The sequence below is a fragment of the Triticum dicoccoides genome, chromosome 7B, assembly GCF_002162155.2.
Source record: "Triticum dicoccoides isolate Atlit2015 ecotype Zavitan chromosome 7B, WEW_v2.0, whole genome shotgun sequence".
NCBI classification, from domain to species: Eukaryota; Viridiplantae; Streptophyta; class Magnoliopsida; order Poales; family Poaceae; genus Triticum; species Triticum dicoccoides.
The window spans coordinates 10,523,855-10,542,738 of NC_041393.1; positions in this window are offsets into that span (position 1 = coordinate 10,523,855).

Genomic DNA, 18,884 nt, shown 5'->3' on the forward strand with positions numbered 1-18,884 from the left:
GTCCTCGGCGCCGGCCAGCGGGCTTTCCAGGCCGCTGTCGTAAAGCGATCTGAGCAAGGTGCGAGCCTTCACCTCCATCTCCGTGAAGGCCCCGCGGTCCTCGGCAAGGACCCGCGCCTTGCCGTCCAGCTCGACCTTCGTCGCCTCCAACTCCTGCTCCAGTGCGCCCAGCCGGTCACGGCGCTTGTTAAGCTTGGTGTCTCGGTCCTTGACGGCCGCCTCGCGAGCCTTCATATCTTCCTCCTTCTCTTGGCGAATGCGGACCTCCTTGGCAAGCTGGTCCCGCAGGCCCTGCAGCTCGCTCTCCAGCGCCTTGCAGCAACCTTGGGCATCGGCCGCCTCTCTCAAGGCGGCGTCGCGAGCAGCCTTCGCCCCAAGGACGGCCCACTTCTCCTCGTCGCAAGCTGTCGAGGCCTGAACCAGCGCCGCTCGAATCGAAGCGTAAAAACGAATCCAGCCAGAAGCCAGCTCCAAGAGCCCGGCCACCAAGAGAGGGTCGGCGCCCAAAAGATCTTGCCGCAGGCAGTCCAGTTCGGCAGTAGCATGATCCAGGACAGTGGGAGGAGTCGGAGAGACAGCAGTTGGTGGAGTAGGAGGAGAGGACGGCAGCGTAACCACAGTATCCTGAGGCGGGACCTGCTGCGCCCCAACAGGTGGCGGTGGCGTTAGGCAAGGATACCTCAGGAGTCGCTTGGGCCATGGGGGCTGAGCTCGCCCCAGCCAGCTCCACCAGGCCTCGCGAGGACGATCGGGCAGGAGAGGCCCGTGCCTTGCAGTCTCCTCCTTTCGTGGGCAGAGGCGCTGCCCCAGACGGAACCTCGGGAGCCCCCTTCGGCTTCTTCGCCGCAGGCGCCAGCCTAGCCAAGAGATACAGACATCAAGCCTCAGCGACAAAGCAAGGAATAAAACAAGAATCAAGCACTTACTGGTCATCGCTCGTGAGCTCGAGCAACCTCTGGCCATACTTGAAGCCCGAGAGCCGGCTGCAGGGGTCAGCCTCAAGAGGCTCGGAAGCAGGCGGCGCGTCTGCGGGTCACCTTGGAGCCGGGGCAGACCCGAGGGGGACCAGCCCAGTCTTGTCCTTCTTTCGGATCGGGGGAAAGCTCTCGCCGCCTTGCTCATCGCCATCCTCATCATCGCTCAGCAAGAGGCGGAGAGCGCGGGACCTGCGTCAGGGGAGGGGTGCTCTCGACTCCCCGTCGGTAGCCTCGGAGTCAGGGCCTCCTTCTCGCTCCTCTTCTTCCTCCTCTTCGCTGGAGTCACCGGAGGAGATGTTCACCGTCGCCAGGGCTGCCGGGTCCTCGGGAACCTCCGTGGGCATGGGCCCGTCCCCATTGAAGACGGGCATGGAGTCCACCGCCTGCTCCCAATCATCTCGAAGGAACAGAGGTACAAGGGCACCCTCCAGCCTCGCCACGTCTCCTCCGACCAAAGATTGGAGGACCGTAGCCAGATCTTCGTTGGCCAAGACTGCGGGGCTCGGGCGGGGCCTCCACAGTGGCAGTGAGTACTTACGAAGCGGGGCCACCTGGTGCTCCAGGAACTCCCTCAGGAGCGACGCACTAGTCAGCTTCGCCGCCGCCATGTTGCCGGGTCTCAGATCCGCGTCCATCTTCTCCAACACCGGCTTCGTGCGGGGGTCCACGAGTTCCGCACGAGACCAATCATCGGAGCTCGTGGGCTGCTCCGTGGGCAGAATCAGCCGAGGGTGGATGCGCCCAGCATCTACCATGACCCACTTACTCCTGAAGCCCTCAATCCACTTCCCGGGCTTCGAGATGGCGTTGGAGCCGCCATACACGACAAAGCTCGCACACGCGGAGATGGGACCACGAGAGGTCCGGAGGGAGAAGTAGTGGTGCAGCAAGGCCACTAAGGGCTGCACTCCAACATGAGCCTCACAATAGTAGGCGAAGATCGCCAGAAGAAGAACAGAGTTCGGGTGGAGGTGCAGAGCTTGAAGGTCGTAATGGCGGAGGACAGAGAAGAAAAACTCAGAAAAGGGAGGCACTAGACCGGCAGCAATGGCGCTTGCGAAGAGCGGATAGAAGGTGCTCCCTTGGCCCTCGGGAAGAGCGGGGCCAGCCTTGAACACCTTTGCCCCGTCGATGCCTTGCGCCACCACCATGCGGCGCACCCGGGCGAGGCTCGTCTCCGACACATTTGGCAAGTCCAAGGCGGGCGAGTACCAAGCTTTGGTCGGGGTCTGACGAGGTTCCATGTCTTGCTAGGGCGCGCGGTCGGAGCAGATCTGAAGATTTCAGAGGCAGGAAGGAAGGGCGCAAGAAAGGGGTCTGGGCAATGACCGGAGGAAGCAAGGGAAGCAAAGCCTAGGCAGGTGCCGCTCTTTTGACGATTCGCGCAGTTGCTAAGGCACCCATGTCCAACCAACCTCCACGTGGAGCCCGAGGCCGCAGGCTGTTAGGGCCTGTGGCGCTTCGCACTTGCCCCTTTGCTTCTCTGCTCAGCCAAGTCCGGGCGCGCCTTGGGCCCGGGGGCTACTGTCGGCGTTCTGGGAACGGGGGTCCCCAGACTTGCCTGCCTGCGGCCTGCAGCGTGGCTCAAGGGGCGGCCCAGCACGGCCCATCTTCATCAGCACGAGCTCAAGACCCTCGCGAGGGGCCAAGCCTCGCGGGGTGGACGACAGGGAGCTTCCTCTGGCACGGCCTCGTCAGATTGGCCCGCAAGGAGGCGGAGAGATCAAGGCGGGGTACCTCACGAGGTGCCCATGACGCACACCATGACGACCGAGGGCGCCAGGCGGGCGCCAGCCCGCGCAGTATCCTCCTTTCCTTTTTGGTGCAAAGGGAGCAAGCGCAGGCGAGAGCATCAAGCAAAGGCATCCATTTTGGTGCAACAAGACCAAGACCGTCGCAACGGCAAGAAGGAAGTCATTGTGGAGCCCAAGCAGGCATCACTGCCAGAGCCTTTGATAGGCGAGTACCAACTTTAGTCAGGAGGACCAGGGCCTTTGCCTATAAATAGGACTAGCCACCCACAAGGTAGGGGGATCGATCGATCAATCAGAAGATCGAGATCATCATCCGGAAACCAGTAGAAAGAGTGACTGAACTCCCCCTAGCAGTTCGTCGCACCAGCCAAGAGCAGACCCTCGCGAGGCTGTTCTTCCTTGTATTGTTCATCACCAGCCCAAGAGGCAATCCACCACATCACACACTGGAGTAGGGTATTACACCACAATGGCGGCCTGAACCAGTATAAACCCTGTGTCTCTTGTGTTGTTCCTTTCCTAGCTTAGATCCTAGCGAGGTGGTGAGGTGCAGGTAGGTAGAGGGTGAAATCTCCACACGCACCATAGTGTTCGAATCTAGAGGGTCTGCCGGAACCCGAAATCCGACAACTTCCTCCATAGCCGGATCCACGACCTTCAAAGCCAAGTCTTTGAATATGAGGCCAGGTTTAAAGGTATGAGTTTGGCTGCCAGTTGCAGCATCCGGGAGACTCACTCCTCCTCTTATGATGGTGAGCCTCTGCCGTGGAAACCCGAGGACAAGAAACCTTCTACTTCATCACCACCATCTTCTTCATCACCACCAAAAGAAAACTGAGTATTGGGTATGGGCACTCCCCTTGGCTTTCGCCAAGCTTGGGAGAGGTGCCCCGGTATCGTATCAATCTCCACTATATTTTGCCTTTACTTTCTTAGTTCAATCAATGGTTATCTTTTGCTATTAGATCAATAAAAGTTTAGTCCAAACCTTTCTTTTTGTGAGTTTGGTTAGTGATCAATCCTTGTAATCGTGTGCGAGATATAATAAAGTTTAGTTTGAGTTTTTCCTTCTTTACTTTCTTGTTGCAATAAAAAGAAAGGAAATAAAAATAAAAAGATCATATGCTAATATTATGGTAAGCGATGACATTACACAAGGAAAAGTATAAATAGAAAACTTTATTGTAGATTGACAAACATAGCATTGGTCAATGATGCAACTCATGAAAGAATTAAAGGGAAGAGAAGATTCACATATAAATATACTATCATGGAAATCTTTTATGATTGTGAGCACCCATCAAAATATTATATGCCAAAATTGTTGACATTGGACAAGGAAGACAACTTAATGATTCATGTTTGTTCATATTCACATAGAAGTTATATTGTCATAGATGCTTCAACATGTGGTGCTTGCCCCTATCTTTGCTAGCCAAAAACTTCGCACTAAGTAGAGATACTACTTGTGCATCCAAAACCCTTAAACCCTATCTTGTTTGAGAGTCCACCATACCTACCTATGGATTGAGTAAGATCCTTCAAGTAAGTTGTCATCGGTGCAAAAAGGGCAAATAAAATTGCTTATAAAATTTACATTGTTTAGTGTAAGGGAAAATTGAGCATTGTACGAACTTGTGATGGTGAAGAGTAAAAGCGATAGACTGTATAATAAAGGTTGCCATCACAAGGGGCAATATAATGTGACGTTCTCTTGCACTAAGGGGTTGAGCATACAAACAAAAGCGCATGGCAACCTCTGCTTCTCTCTGCGAAGGGCCTATCTTTTACTTTCATGTATTTGCTTTCATGCAAGAGTCAAAGTTTTTCTCTCTATTCCTTTTATTTTTCTCCTTTGGCAAGCATCATGTGGTGAGGAAAGATCTAGGCACATATGTCCAGTTGAATATGGGTGGCATAAGTTATTATTGTTGACATCACCCTTGAGTTGAGTCTGTTGGGAGGCGAAACTATAAGCCCCTATCTTTCTTTGTGTCCAGTTGAAATGTTTTGCTCATGTGTACGCGGTGAGTGTTAGCAATCATAGAAGACTAAATGATGGTTGAGTATGTGGACTTGCCTAAAGGCTTCGATATGTGACCCTTCCTGAAAAGATGATGAATTGTAGTCGCAAAGTTGACTAAGAACATAGTTTGTCGGTTTCCAATAGAGTTTATGCTTTATACTTCGATGTTGTGATGAATTGTCACTTGTTCATGAGAAGTCTATGATAAAAGTTTTATATTAGAGTTTGTTGCTATTATAATAAGTCACATGATGCTGCTATGTCCATATTTTTTGTTTTTATCGACACCTTCTCTCTAAGCATGTGGACGTGTTTCTCGATTTCGGTTTTCGCTTGAGGACAAGCGAGGTCTAAGCTTGGGGGAGTTGATACGTCCATTTTGCATCATGTTTTCCTATTGTTATTTATGTTGTTTTATTGTATAATAATGCTTTTTGGAGTAATTCTAATGCCTTTTCCCTCATAATATGCAAGGTATGCACCAAGGGGGCGAATTCCAGCTGCTGGAAATCTGGACCTAAAAAAGCTACGTCAAGCTACCTATTCTGCACAACTCCAAATGAGCTGAAACCTCCCGAGGAATTTTTATGGAATATTTAATAAATATTGGAGCAAATAAGTACCAGAGGCGGGCCACCAGGTGGGCAAAACCCACCTGGGCGCGCCCTGGTGGGTGCTGCCCTCCTCGGCCCACCTCCGTTGCTCATCTTCTAGTATATAAGTCATTTTGACCTAGAAAAAATGAGAGGAGGACATTCGGGACGAAGCGCCGCCGCCTCGAGGCAGAACTTGGGCAGGAGGCCAGGTTTAATTCAGAATTTCTCCCCTTTATTTTTTCTAGGTCAAAATGACTTATATACCAGAAGATGGGCACCGGAGGTGGGTCGAGGAGGGCAGCACCCACTAGGGCATGCCTGGGCCCCCTGGCGCGCCCAGGTAGGTTGTGCCCACCTAGTGGCCCTCCTCTAGTACTTATTTGCTCCAATATTCATTAAATATTCCATACAAATTCCTCGGGGGGTTTCAGCTCATTTGGAGTTGTGCAGAATAGGTAGCTTGACGTAGCTTTTTCAAGTCCAGATTCCAGCTACCAGAATTCTCCCCCTTGGTGCATAACTTGCATATTATGAGAGAAAAGGCATTAGAATTACTCCAAAAAGTATGATTATACAATAAAACAACATAAATAACAGTAGGAAAACATGATGCAAAATGGACGTATCAAGGAGCACTTTTGCCCTCCGGCGAAGCGATTCCGCCGGGGGAACTTCTCTCCCGGAGGGGGAAATCATCGTCATCATCATCACCAACAACTCTCCCATCTTGGGGAGGGCTATCTTCAACATCTTCACAGCACCAACTCCTCTCAAACCCTAGTTCATCTCTTGTGTTCAATCTTTGTATCAAAACTATAGATTGGTGCTTGTGGGTGACTAGTAGTGTTGATTACATCTTGTAGTTGATTACTATATGGTTTATTTGGTGGAAGACTATTGGTTCAGATCCATTATGCTATTCAATACCCCTCTGATCTTGAGCATGTTTATCATTTGTGAGTAGTTACTTTCGTTCTTGAGATCATGGGAGAAATCATGTTGCAAGTAATTTTTTTTCGTGAATACGCATTGTTGCGTATCATTTCATTGATAGGTGGAGTGGAGAAGTACAGGTAACACTCGAGGGGGCGTACACTCAACGGCGTCCCCAGGAGTGTGGAGCGAGCATGAGGAAGGATGCTCAACCTTCATACACATGATCTAGGTTACAGGGATAATTAGTGCTAAGCCTAGGGCGCCGGCTTTGGACCAAAGCCGGGCTTCCTCCTTGATGGTGTGGACAAGGGAGTCGGTAGATGGTCGGAGGCCGTCAAAGAGAGCGGCATTGCGATGCTTCCAGATGCTCCAAACGGTGAGAGCTACAAGGGAGTTGAGCCCTTTCCTCAGGCTTGCCGGAGAAGCAGCCAGTGTTGGGGATATAATACTGAGTATAAACTGTCCAGGAGGGGCCGGGTTATACTCACAAGGAATCATCCGTATTGAAGCCCACGAAGACCAGGAGTATGACGCTTTACTACGGAGACTTAAAGGCCTAGAGCCCAAGGGCGGATTAGGGCCCATAGACATAAACCACCATGAGATATGCAACTTGTATTGTAAGATAGGAAAAGGTAGAAACCGAGCTGGACACATGTATGAGCCAGCCTCGGGATTCTGTAAACCGCCAGGCGTCAACCTGTGTATATAAAGGGACGACCCGGCGGGGGTTCAGGGACAAGAAACAATAACTCGAGAGCCACGTAAAGCGGATTCGCTCCCTGATCATCGAGACCCCATCAATTCCACCACAACTAGATCGTAGGCTTTTACCTTCACCGCAAGGGGCCAAACCAGTATAAACTTCCCGTGTGCTTTGTCCGGTTTAACCCCTTTAAGCTAATCTCGCTGCGATGGCTCCACGACTAAGTCCTCTCACTAGGACATCTGACGTGTTAATTCCACGACAGTTGGCGCCCACCGTAGGGCTATCGCACGATGGTTTCGAGTTCTTAAAGGGCAACTTGGAAGGACTCGGAGGATACGCCATGGGCCGGATGACTAAGAGTCGTCGCGGGAAGCTCTACATCGACGACGAAGGCTGGGGCCCCGAGGCCGACTCAATCGAGTATGGGTACCGGGTCCCCTTTGGAGGAATTCACATCTTCATTGGAAAAATCAGCGAACCGGGCCCTGAGCCGGACATCTGCACCGACCTCGTCGAGACGGCTCAGCGTGCAAGCCCTGCTCGGGTTCAGCCCGCCATGAAGTATGCGTTCGTAGGATTCATCAACGGCGTGGAGTATGAACCGGTGTCCGACAGTGAGACGATCGCTTATTCTGATGGTGAATCATCCACCAGTGAGACCGAGTCACTGTACCAACTGCAAGATGGACGGTTTGGGGGCTATTCCGATGGCGACAGTATTCTAGACCCCCTTGAACCGCTGAACCGGGTTGCGATCTTCATGGCCGGTACACAGCCCATGTTGCAATCTTCAACTGCAGCGGCGATGATTTCTGGATCGGCAACCGGGCCAGGAGGCCCTGCGTGCCGGCCGGCTCAAGTTCTGTCCGGTTTATTGGACGCCTGGACGACACTGTTGACCACGGAGGTCACCCCGGAGACTCAAGATCAGCATAACGCAGAGGTCACAAAGCTGCGAGATTAGATAACTTAGGCCAAAGAGGACTTGGCGGCTGAGGAAACCAGGATGGCTGATGAGCTGGCCGCTTTAGATGCTCAGGCGTAGTGGATTCAAGCAAAAAATTACTGACTCATGTTGGATCAGAACGCTTCAAACGACGTGTTGAGGAGGATGACCAATCTCGTCTACCAACGGTTTATGAGGCAAGGAATCTCTTTAGCACGCCAGGAGTAGGGACCAGTAACCTGGCAATGGTAAACCGGGTTGAAGCACCTGGGACATGAGTGCCGGATCAGCCACGGACAACACACCCACCTCGTCGAAATCATGACCCGCCTCAGTACGTGTCAACACCACCGGGTCACTTCCCAACCCCGTTGGATAACATGATTGATGCGGCGTCACGATTGGCAACTATTCCGATGGATGGTGATTCTCCGGCGGCGGTTGAGACATGACGGGCCAGGGACCTCCTTCAAACGGCTATGGTTCAGCAGCGGGCTTATTCATATAGTCGTGACAGAATTCATTCAACCCCATGCCCGAGTAGAAGTTACAGTAGGCACATTGATGAACCAGCTGTATCGAGCAGCAAGCGGAATCATAATGCCCCTCGGAGGCCTAACCCGGTGGGCGGTGGTGCAAATGCTCAGGATGTGGTGAACAACGACCGAGCACGTCGAGAAGCTGAGTTAGCAGCGCAGCACGTGGACCGTTAGCTCACTCCAGTTCATTCGACGACTTCAGTGGAACGAGGTGTTACTTTCAGCTCTTGGGGGTGCCATGTCTAACTCCGGATCTATGTAATGTGCGGTTACCCAAGGATTTCAAGGGTCCGCGGAAGATACCCAATTACACTGTCGATTTACCCCCGGGTCATGGGTTGAAAGCTATGAGATGGCAATGGAAATGCTGGATGTAGATGAAGAAGCATGTGCTAAGTATTTCACCATGATGTTGGATGGAACAGCTTGCACTTGGCTGAAAAGTTTGCCAGCTAACTCCATTGGGTCATGGGCCGAGTTAAAGGCCCAATTTATATTGAATTTCAAGGACACGTGCAAGCAACCCATGTCAATTGTGGATCTAGCCGCTTGTGTTCAAGAGGAAAATGAATCGACAACTGATGACCCACAAGTGTAGGGGATCTATTGTAGTCCTTTTGATAAGTAAGAGTGTCGAACCCAACATGGAGCAGAAGGAAATGATAAGCAGTTTTCAGTAAGATTTTCTCTGCAAGCACTGAAATAGTAGGTGATAGATAGTTTTGTGATAAGATAAATAGTAACGAGCAAAAAGTAAATAAAGTAAATAAAGTGCAGCAAGGTGGCCCAATCCTTTATGTAGCAAAGGATAAGCCTGGACAAATTCTAATAATGAGGAAGGATCTCCCGAGGATACATTGGGAATTATCGTCAAGCTAGTTTTCATCACGTTCGTAAGATTCGCGTTTGGTACTTTGATAATTTGATATGTGGGTGGACCGGCACTTGGGTACTGCCCTAACTTGGACAAGCATCCCACTTATGATTAACCCCTATTGCAAGCATCCGCAACTACAAAAAGGAGTATTAAGGTAAACCTAACCACAACATTAAACATATGGGTCCATATCAACCCCTAACGAAGCAACGCATAAACTAGGGTTTAAGCTTCTGTCGCTCTAGCAACCCATCATCTACTTATTACTTCCCTATGCCTTCCTCTAGGCCCAAATAATGGTGAAGTGTCATGTAGTCGACATTCACATAACACCACTAGAGGAAAGACAACATACATCTCATCAAAATATCGAACGAATACCAAATTCACATGACTACTAATAGCAAGACTTCACCCATGTCCTCAGGAACAAATGTAACTACTCACAAAGCATATTCATGTTCATAATTAGAGGAGTAATAATATGCATAAAGGATCTGAACATATGATCTTCCACCAAGTAAACCAATTAGCATCAACTACAAGGAGTAATCAACACTACTAGCAACCCACAGGTACCAATTTGTGGTTTTGATACAAGATTGGATACAAGATATGAACTAGGGTTTGAAGAGGAGATGGTGCTGATGAAGATGTTGATGGAGATTGACCCCCTCCCGATGAGAGGATCGTTGGTGATGACGTTGGTGATGATTTCCCCCTCCCGGAGGGAAGTGTCCCCGGCAGAACAGCTCCGCCAGAGCCCTAGATTGATTCCGCCAAGGTTCCGCCTCGTGGTGGCGGAGTTTCGTCTCGTAAGCTCGCCCACGATTTTTTCCAGGGTAAGAGTGATGATATAACAGAAGATGGACGCCGGAGGCCCACCAGGGGGCCCAGGAAATAGGGGGTCGCGCCCTACAGGGGGGCGCGCCCCCTGTCTCCTGGACAGGGTGTGGGCCCCCTGGCCTATTTATTTCGCTCATAAATTCTTAATAAATCCAAAAAGTTGTTTAATGGAGTTTCAGGACTTTTGGAGTTGTGCAGAATAGGTTTCCAACATTTGCTCCTTTTCCAGCCAGAATTCCAGCTGCCGGCATTCCCCCTCTTCATGGTAAACCTTGTAAAATAAGAGAGAATAGCCATAAGTATTGAGATATAATGTGTAATGACTTCCCAAAATGCAATAAATATTGATATAAAAGCGTGATGCAAAATGGATGTATCAACTCCCCCAAGCTTAGACCTCGCTTGTCCTCAAGCGGAAGCCGAAATCGAAAAATATGTCTGCATGTTTAGAGATAGAGGTGTCGATAAAAATAAAATACGGACATGAGGGCATCATGATCATTCTAATAACAGTAACATATATAGATTTTGTCATATGATTTCCTATGCTCAAGTAATAATCAATTCACAATGTCAAGTATGGTTCATAAACTTCATTGGGAACTAACAAACTATAATCTCAGTCATTGAAGCAATTGCAATTTATCGTAACATCAGAAAGAGTCAATAATAGAGCTTTTCAACAAGCTCGCATACTCAACTATCTCGTAGTCTCCCATAATTGCTAACACTCGCGCAATACTTGTGGTTATAGAGTTTCAGCCGAACACTGAGAAAGATAGGGGCTTATTGTGTTGCCTCCCAACGTATTCACCTTTAGGTGATGTCAACAATAATAGCCTATGCAACTTACATCCAATTGGAGATATGTATCATGATCTTTCAAACACGAGGAGCTTGCCAAAGGATAAAATGAAAAAGGGGAAAGGTGAGGATCACCTTGACTCAAGCATAAAGTAAAAAAACATAAAGTAAAAGATAGGCCCTTCGCAGAGGGAAGCAGAGGTTGGCATGCGCGTTTAAGGTTGATGCACGAAATCTTAATGCAAAAGAACATCACTTTATATTGCCCCTTGTATGTGGACCTTTATTATGCAATCCATCGCTTTTATTACTTCCACAACAAGTTCGTACAAAGCTTATTTTCTCTGCACTAATAAGTCATACATATTTAGAGAGCAATTTTTATTGCTTGCACCGATGACAACTTACTTGAAGGATTTTACTCAATCCATAGGTAGGTACGGTGGACTCTCATGGCAAAACTGGGTTTGAGGATATTTGGAAGCACAAGTAGTATCTCTACTTGTTGCAAGGAATTTGGCTAGCAAGAGGGGGAAAGGCAAGCTCAACATGTTTGGAAGGTCAATGACAATATACTTTAACTGAGATGTCGGAAAACATAAACCATTACGTTGTCTTCTTTGTCCAACATCAAATCTTTTAGCATGTCATACTTAATGAGTGCTTCACAATCATAAAATATGTCCAAGATAATATATCTATATGTGAACCCCTCTTTCCTTATCACTTCCTATTAATTGCAACGATGAACAAGGCTACGTTCATCAACTCTCAACAATTTTTATGCCTCATACTTTCTATGTGTGAAGTTATCACTATCCATAAGATCAATATGAACTCTTTTGTTCTTTCTACTTTCTCAAGATCATAGCAACAAAGCAAAGCCCTTGACTCAACACTAATATTTATTATAGAAAGCACACGGACTCGCTTACATAAAGAGATCACAATGCAAAACTCAAAACTACTTGATATCAAAACTTCAATCTACTAGATCGAGATACTACTAAAAGGATCGAACTAAATAAAGCGGTAAAGATAGGAGTGTGATGGTGATATGATGCCGAGGCACCTCCCCCAAGCTTGGCAGTTGCCGAGGGGAGTGCCCATACCCATGTGATTATTTCTCCTTCTTCGCGGTTGGTGTTATGATCTTCTTGGCGATGATGCCCTTCAGGATACGGTTCTCCTCCTCGAGCTTATTGACTTGTTGTTTGAGGTCCATAATTTCTTTACGGAGCTTGCCCATAACGGCCAAGGCTCCTTTTACCCAAGGATGTTGCATAGCTTCTAGAGAACACGTGAAACTCTTTTTCATATTTTCATAAGAAAGAAATCTAGAGTTGGAAGGGATGACCGAGGCAGGGACAGCCAGGCTAGGTAGTTCCCCCATGGTGAAATCTGCTTGGAGATGAGAGGTAACTTCTTGATCTTCCTCCATGGCATCTATCCTTTTCAAATCAGCCGCCATCTCATCCTCCGTTGATGGTCCAAAGTGATAGGCATCGCCATTTGCTCCTGGACCTGGCGTTGGGTGAGACACCCGGCTCTCCCCAACTGATTCCTGAGAACACATCTTGCTTTATTCTGCAACAGGAACAGCTCGAAATGAAAACAAAAGATATTTGCGTGATATGGTGGTCAAAACCTTCGGGAGTATATATAATGAATTTTTACTGACCAAAGTACATAACATACAAGAAAACGGAGTCCGGGAGGCACACGAGGTGCCCATGAGACAGGGGGGCGCGCCCTACAGGGGGGGCGCGGCCTCCTCTCTCGTGGGAGCCTCGTGTCCCTTTCGGACTACTTCTTTCTTCCTAAAATTCTTAAATAATCCAAAACTGATAAAAATTGCAATTAGAGTTGTTTTGGAGTCGGTTTACTTACCGTACCACGTACCTATGCCTTTTCGGGGTCTGGAACATTCTGGAAAGTGTCTCTTATGTATTCCTCGGGGGTTATGGTTTCAATAATATTAGTTTCAACATTGATAGGATTACCTGAAATATAATCTTTAATTCTTTGACCGTTAACCACCCTCGGATTTGTGCCTTCGAAGTTGTTGATTTTTATAGCACCAGAACGATAGACCTCCTCGATAACGTAGGGACCTTCCCATTTTGAGAGAAGTTTTCCTGCAAAAAATCTTAAACGAGAGTTGAATAATAACACATAATCTCCTACGTTAAACTCACGCTTTTGTATCCTCTTATCATGCCAGCGTTTGACTTTTTCTTTGAAAAGCTTGGCATTCTCATATGCTTGGGTTCTCCATTCATCAAGTGAGCTAATATCAAACAAACTCTTCTCGCCGCCAAGTTTGAAGTCATAATTGAGCTCTTTAATAGCCCAATATGCTTTATGTTCAAGTTCAAGAGGTAAATGACATGCTTTTCTATAAACCATCTTATATGGAGACATACCCATAGGATTTTTGTATGCAATTCTATAGGCCCATAATGCATCATCAAGTTTTTTGGACCAATTCTTTCTAGATCTATTCACAGTCTTTTGCAAAATTAATTTGAGCCCTCTATTGCTCAACTCTACTTGACCACTAGACTGCAGGTGATAAGGAGATGTGATTCTATGATTGACATCATACTTAGCAAGCATCTTACGGAAAGCACCATGAATAAAGTGTGAACCACCATCAGTCATAAGGTATCTAGGGACTCCAAACCTCGGAAAAATAACTTCTTTAAGCATTTTAATAGAAGTTTTATGATCAGCACTACTAGTTGGAATAGCTTCTACCCACTTAGTAACGTAATCAAGAGCAACTAAAATATGTGTCTAACCATTGGAGGCAGGAAAAGGTCCCATATAATCAAAGCCCCAAACATCAAACGGTTCAATAACAAGAGAATAATTCATAGGCATTTCTTGACGTCTACTAATGTTACCTATTCTTTGACATTCATCACAAGATAAGACAAACTTACGAGCATCCTTGAAGAGAGTAGGCCAATAAAACCAGATTGTAGTACCTTGTGTGCAGTTCTATCTCCAGCGTGGTGTCCTCCATAAGATTCAGAGTGACACTTGCGTAGGATTTGTTCCTGTTCATGCTCAGGCACACAACGTCTAATAATACCATCTACTCCTTCTTTATAAAGGTGTGGATCATCCCAGAAGTAATGTCTTAAATCATAAAAGAACTTTTTCTTTTGCTGGTATATGAAACTAGGCGGTATATATTTAGCAACAATGTAATTAGCATAATCAGCATACCAAAGAGCAGTACGAGAAGCATTGACAACCGCTAATTGTTCATCAGGAAAACTATCATTAATAGGCAGTGGGTCATCAAGAACATTCTCTAACCTAGACAAGTTGTCTGCAACGGGGTTCTCAGCTCCCTTTCTATCAATAATATGCAAGTCAAATTCTTGGAGCAAGAGAACCCATCTAATGAGTCTAGGCTTAGCATCTTTCTTTTCCATAAGATATTTAATAGCAGCATGATCAGTGTGAATAGTAACTTTGGAATCAACAATATAAGGTCTAAACTTACCACATGCAAACACAACTGCTAAGAACTCTTTTTCAGTAGTAGCATAATTTTTCTGGGCAGTATCAAGAGTCTTACTAGCATACTGGATAACATTCAATTTCTTATCGACTCTTTGTCCTAAAACAGCACCTACAGCATAATCACTAGTATCGCACATAATTTCAAAAGGTAAATTACAATCAGGTGGCTGAACAATAGGTGCAGTGATCAAAGCTTTCTTAAGTGTTTCAAATGCTTCTACACAATCATCATCAAAGACAAAAGGAATATCTTTTTGCAATAAATTAGTCAGAGGACTAGAGATTTTAGAAAAGTCCTTAATGAACCTCCTATAAAAGACGGCATGACCGAGGAAACTTCTTATACCTTTTATGTCCTTGGGACATGGCATCTTTTCAATAGCATCAACTTTGGCTTTATCAACTTCAATACCTCACTTGGAGATCTTGTGCCTCAAGACAATGCCTTCATTAACCATAAAGTGACACTTTTCCCAATTCAGGATAAGACTAGTGTCTTCGCATCTCTGCAAAACTCGATCAAGGTTGCTCAAACAATCATCAAAAGAGGATCCATAGTCAGAGAAATCATCCATGAATACCTCACAAATCTTTTCACAAAAATCAGAAAATATAGCCATCATGCATCTTTGAAAGGTAGTAGGTGCATTACATAAACCAAAAGGCATACGTCTATAAGCAAAAGTACCAAAAGGGCAAGTAAAAGTAGTTTTAGATTGATCCTTCGCGGACACGGGTATTTGAGAGAAGCCAAAATAACCATCTAGAAAGCAAAAATGTGTGTGTTTGGATAGCCTTTCTAGCATTTGATCAATAAAAGGTAAAGGGTAATGATCTTTCTTAGTAGCTTTATTTAACTTACCGAAATCAATTACCATCCTATAGCTTGTAATAATTCTTTGCGGGATCAATTCATCTTTATCATTAGGAACAACGGTAATACCTCCCTTTTTAGGGACACAATGGACAGGGCTTACCCATTCACTATCAGCAACGGGATAAATAATACCTGCCTCAAGGAGTTTTAGGATCTCCTTTCTTACCACTTCCTTCATTTTGGGGTCTAATCATCTTTGATGATCTCTAACTGGTTTGGCATCTTTCTCCACTGAAATTTTGTGTTGACATAATGTGGGACTAATGCCCTTAAGATCGTCCAGAGTATACCCAATTTCGGTGCTTCTTCAGAGTTTTCAGTAATATTTCTTCTTCTTTCTCTGAAAGGTTAGCACTAATAATAACAGGATATATTTCTTTTTCATCAAGATAAGCATACTTGAGATTATCAGGTAAGGGTTTGAGTTCAAACACGGGATCACCCTTGGGTGGAGGGGGATTGTCATGCCCAATATGCGACCCTATCCAAAAGGAACTCGAAGGTCCCACCAAGGATAGACCCGCATATTGAAACGCTTTTGCAAGGTGGATATCATTACATCAACATTACATAATAGATGGGGATACATACATAAGGCATACAATGCCACACGAATACAACATCACAATACATAAGAGCATCATCCGACTACGGATGAATCACAAACAGAAACTCAAACGACATCCACCCTGCTAGCCCAGGCTGCCGACCTGGAACCTATCCCCTGATCGAAGAAGCAGAAGAAGAACTCAACGCAAGCAAGCATCGCTCTCGCGTCATGAACATCGCGTGAACCTGTACCTGAAACTGTTGTTGTAGTAATCTGTGAGCCACGAGGACTCAGCAATCCCATTACCATGGGTATCAAGACTAGCAAAGCTTAAAGGGAAAGGAAGGGGTAACGTGGTGAGGCTGCAGCAGCGACTAAGCATATATGGTGGCTAACATACGCAAATAAGAGCGAGAAGAGAGCAAGCGGAACGGTCGTGAAGCTAGCAATGATCAAGAAGTGATCCTGAACTCCTACTTACGTCAAACATAGCCCAAAGACCGTGTTCACTTCCCGAACTCCGCCGAGAAGAGACCATCACGGCTACACACACGGTTGATGCGTTTTAATTCGGATCTGGTGTCAAGTTATCTACAACCGGACATTAACAAATTCCCATCTGCCTATAACCGTAGGCACGGCTTTCGAAAGATTATACCCTGCAGGGGTGTCCCAACTTAGCCCATGACAAGCTCTCGCGATCAACGAAGGAATAGACCTTCTCCCAGGAAGACCCGATCAGACTCGGAATCCCGGTTTACAAGACATTTTGACAATGGTAAAACAAGACCAGCAAGACCGCCCGATGCACCGACAATCCCGATAGGAGCTGCACATATCTCGTTCTCAGGGCAACACCGGATAAGCTAAGCGTACAGGTACCAACGTAACCCAAGTTGCCAAGGGATGGTCCCGCACGGTGCTCTAGTTTGGACCAACACTTAGACAAGCACTGGCCCGGGGGGCTGTAATAAAGATGACCCTTGGGTTAATTACTCCCAAGGGAAATATAGGTGGTGGTGAGGCAAATGGTAAAAAGTCAATGTTGGGCCTTGCTGGAGGAGTTTTATTCAAAGCGAACTGTCAAGGGGGTCCCATAAATCACCCAACCGCGTAAGGAACGCAAAATCCGGGAACATAACACCGGTATGACGGAAACTAGGGCGGCAAGAGTGGAACAAAACACCAGGCAAAAGGCCGAGCCTTCCACCCTTTACCAAATATATAGATGCATTAATAATATAAGAGATATTGTGATATCCCAACCAAAATCATGTCCACCATGGAGAAATCTTCAACTTCACCTGCAACTAGCAACGCTATAAGAGGGCTGAGCAAAGCGGTAACATAGCCAATCAATGGTTTCCTAGGAAGGGTGTCAAAGGTTAGAGGTTCATGGCAATTTGGGAAGGCTTGATGAGCAAAAGATAGGTAACGCAGCATAGCGATAGAACGAAGCAACTAGCATGGCAATGATAGTAGTGAGATCCAGGGTAGCGGTCATCTTGCCTGAAATCCCGCAAGGAAGAAGAACGAGTCCATGAAGAAGACGAATGGAAGTAGTCGAACGAATCCTCACAATCGCAACATTACCGGAACTAAGAAGCAACACCGGAAAGAAACAAACAACATGGTAAACGCACAATCATAATCATGGCATGATGCACAATCAAGTATGATGCATGTCCGGTTTAAAGAGGCATTGCATGGCAATCTGCAACACACAATACTACAAATTAAATGGAGCTCAATATGCAACGAGTTGCATATTGACGAAACACCACATTGACATATTTAGTTTAATCTCGTTTAGGTACACATCAATATTAAATGTTGATTAACATGGCAAGAGGTGAAGTATCTGAAAACTACCTATCTAGGCAAGTTTAAATGAGGCCGGAAACAACAAACAACAATTCCGGAAAATCCTCATATGCATATTTTAGATTCGGTACTGTTCTGACCTAAACACAATTTTATTGTTGTTAACAGGAAAATAAAGTGCACCATGTTAATCTAGGCATTTTTCCACCCCATTTACATATAAAGTTTGTTTAAAACGGAGCTACGATTATTTAGTTATGAATTAAAGCATTTTAACATGGCATTATGCAAAATAAATGCAAACAGCATGTTAAACATTTTTAACATAGATTAAAGTGGCATATTATTAATCTACACAATTTTCTGAGCATTTTACATATATAAATTATTTTAATCCGATGCACGGTTAAGACGTTATTGATGCATGAAATCTAGGGGGTTTTCTGCAAAACTGTAATTCACCGGAATAATAGACAAATCGCAGTGACTGGAAAAAAACACTACTGGGCTGAAACTGCTGGCCCAACAGGAACAGGCGCTGGGGGAGGCAGCTCACCATGGGCCTTGGCCCGGTCGGTGGTGAGGCCTGGCAGGCTGGGCCGCGGGAGGGGAGGCCGGCTGGGCCGGTCGCTGACCGCGGCTGGGCCTGGGCTGCAGCTGGGCCATGGCCCACGCGGAGGGGAAGCCGGTCGTCACCCTGCTCGCGCACGGGCAGGGTGCAGGGACGGCGGCAGCGATACTCAACGGGGACGGCAGGGGGGTGGTCCAGCGAGGCCCCCGAGGTCGGGAACGGGCAGATCCGGCCTCGGGGATCCCAGATCCGGCGTCGTCGGCGGTCGGAGGGTCGCGGGTCAGGGCGCAGAGGGGCTCGGCTCCCATGGCAGCGGCGAGGCCCTGCGGGCAGAGGGAGGTTAGAGGAGGAGGAAAGAAGTGGAAGAGGGAGCAGGGACGGCGAGGCTCTGGCCTGAAGGTCGCCGGCGGGGCGCCCCGATGGCCGGCGTTGAGGCGGGAGCTGGCGACGGGGGAGTTGGCGAGGCGGCGGGGAAGCTCCGGATTGGGGCGAGCGGGGGCGCGCGGCGGCGC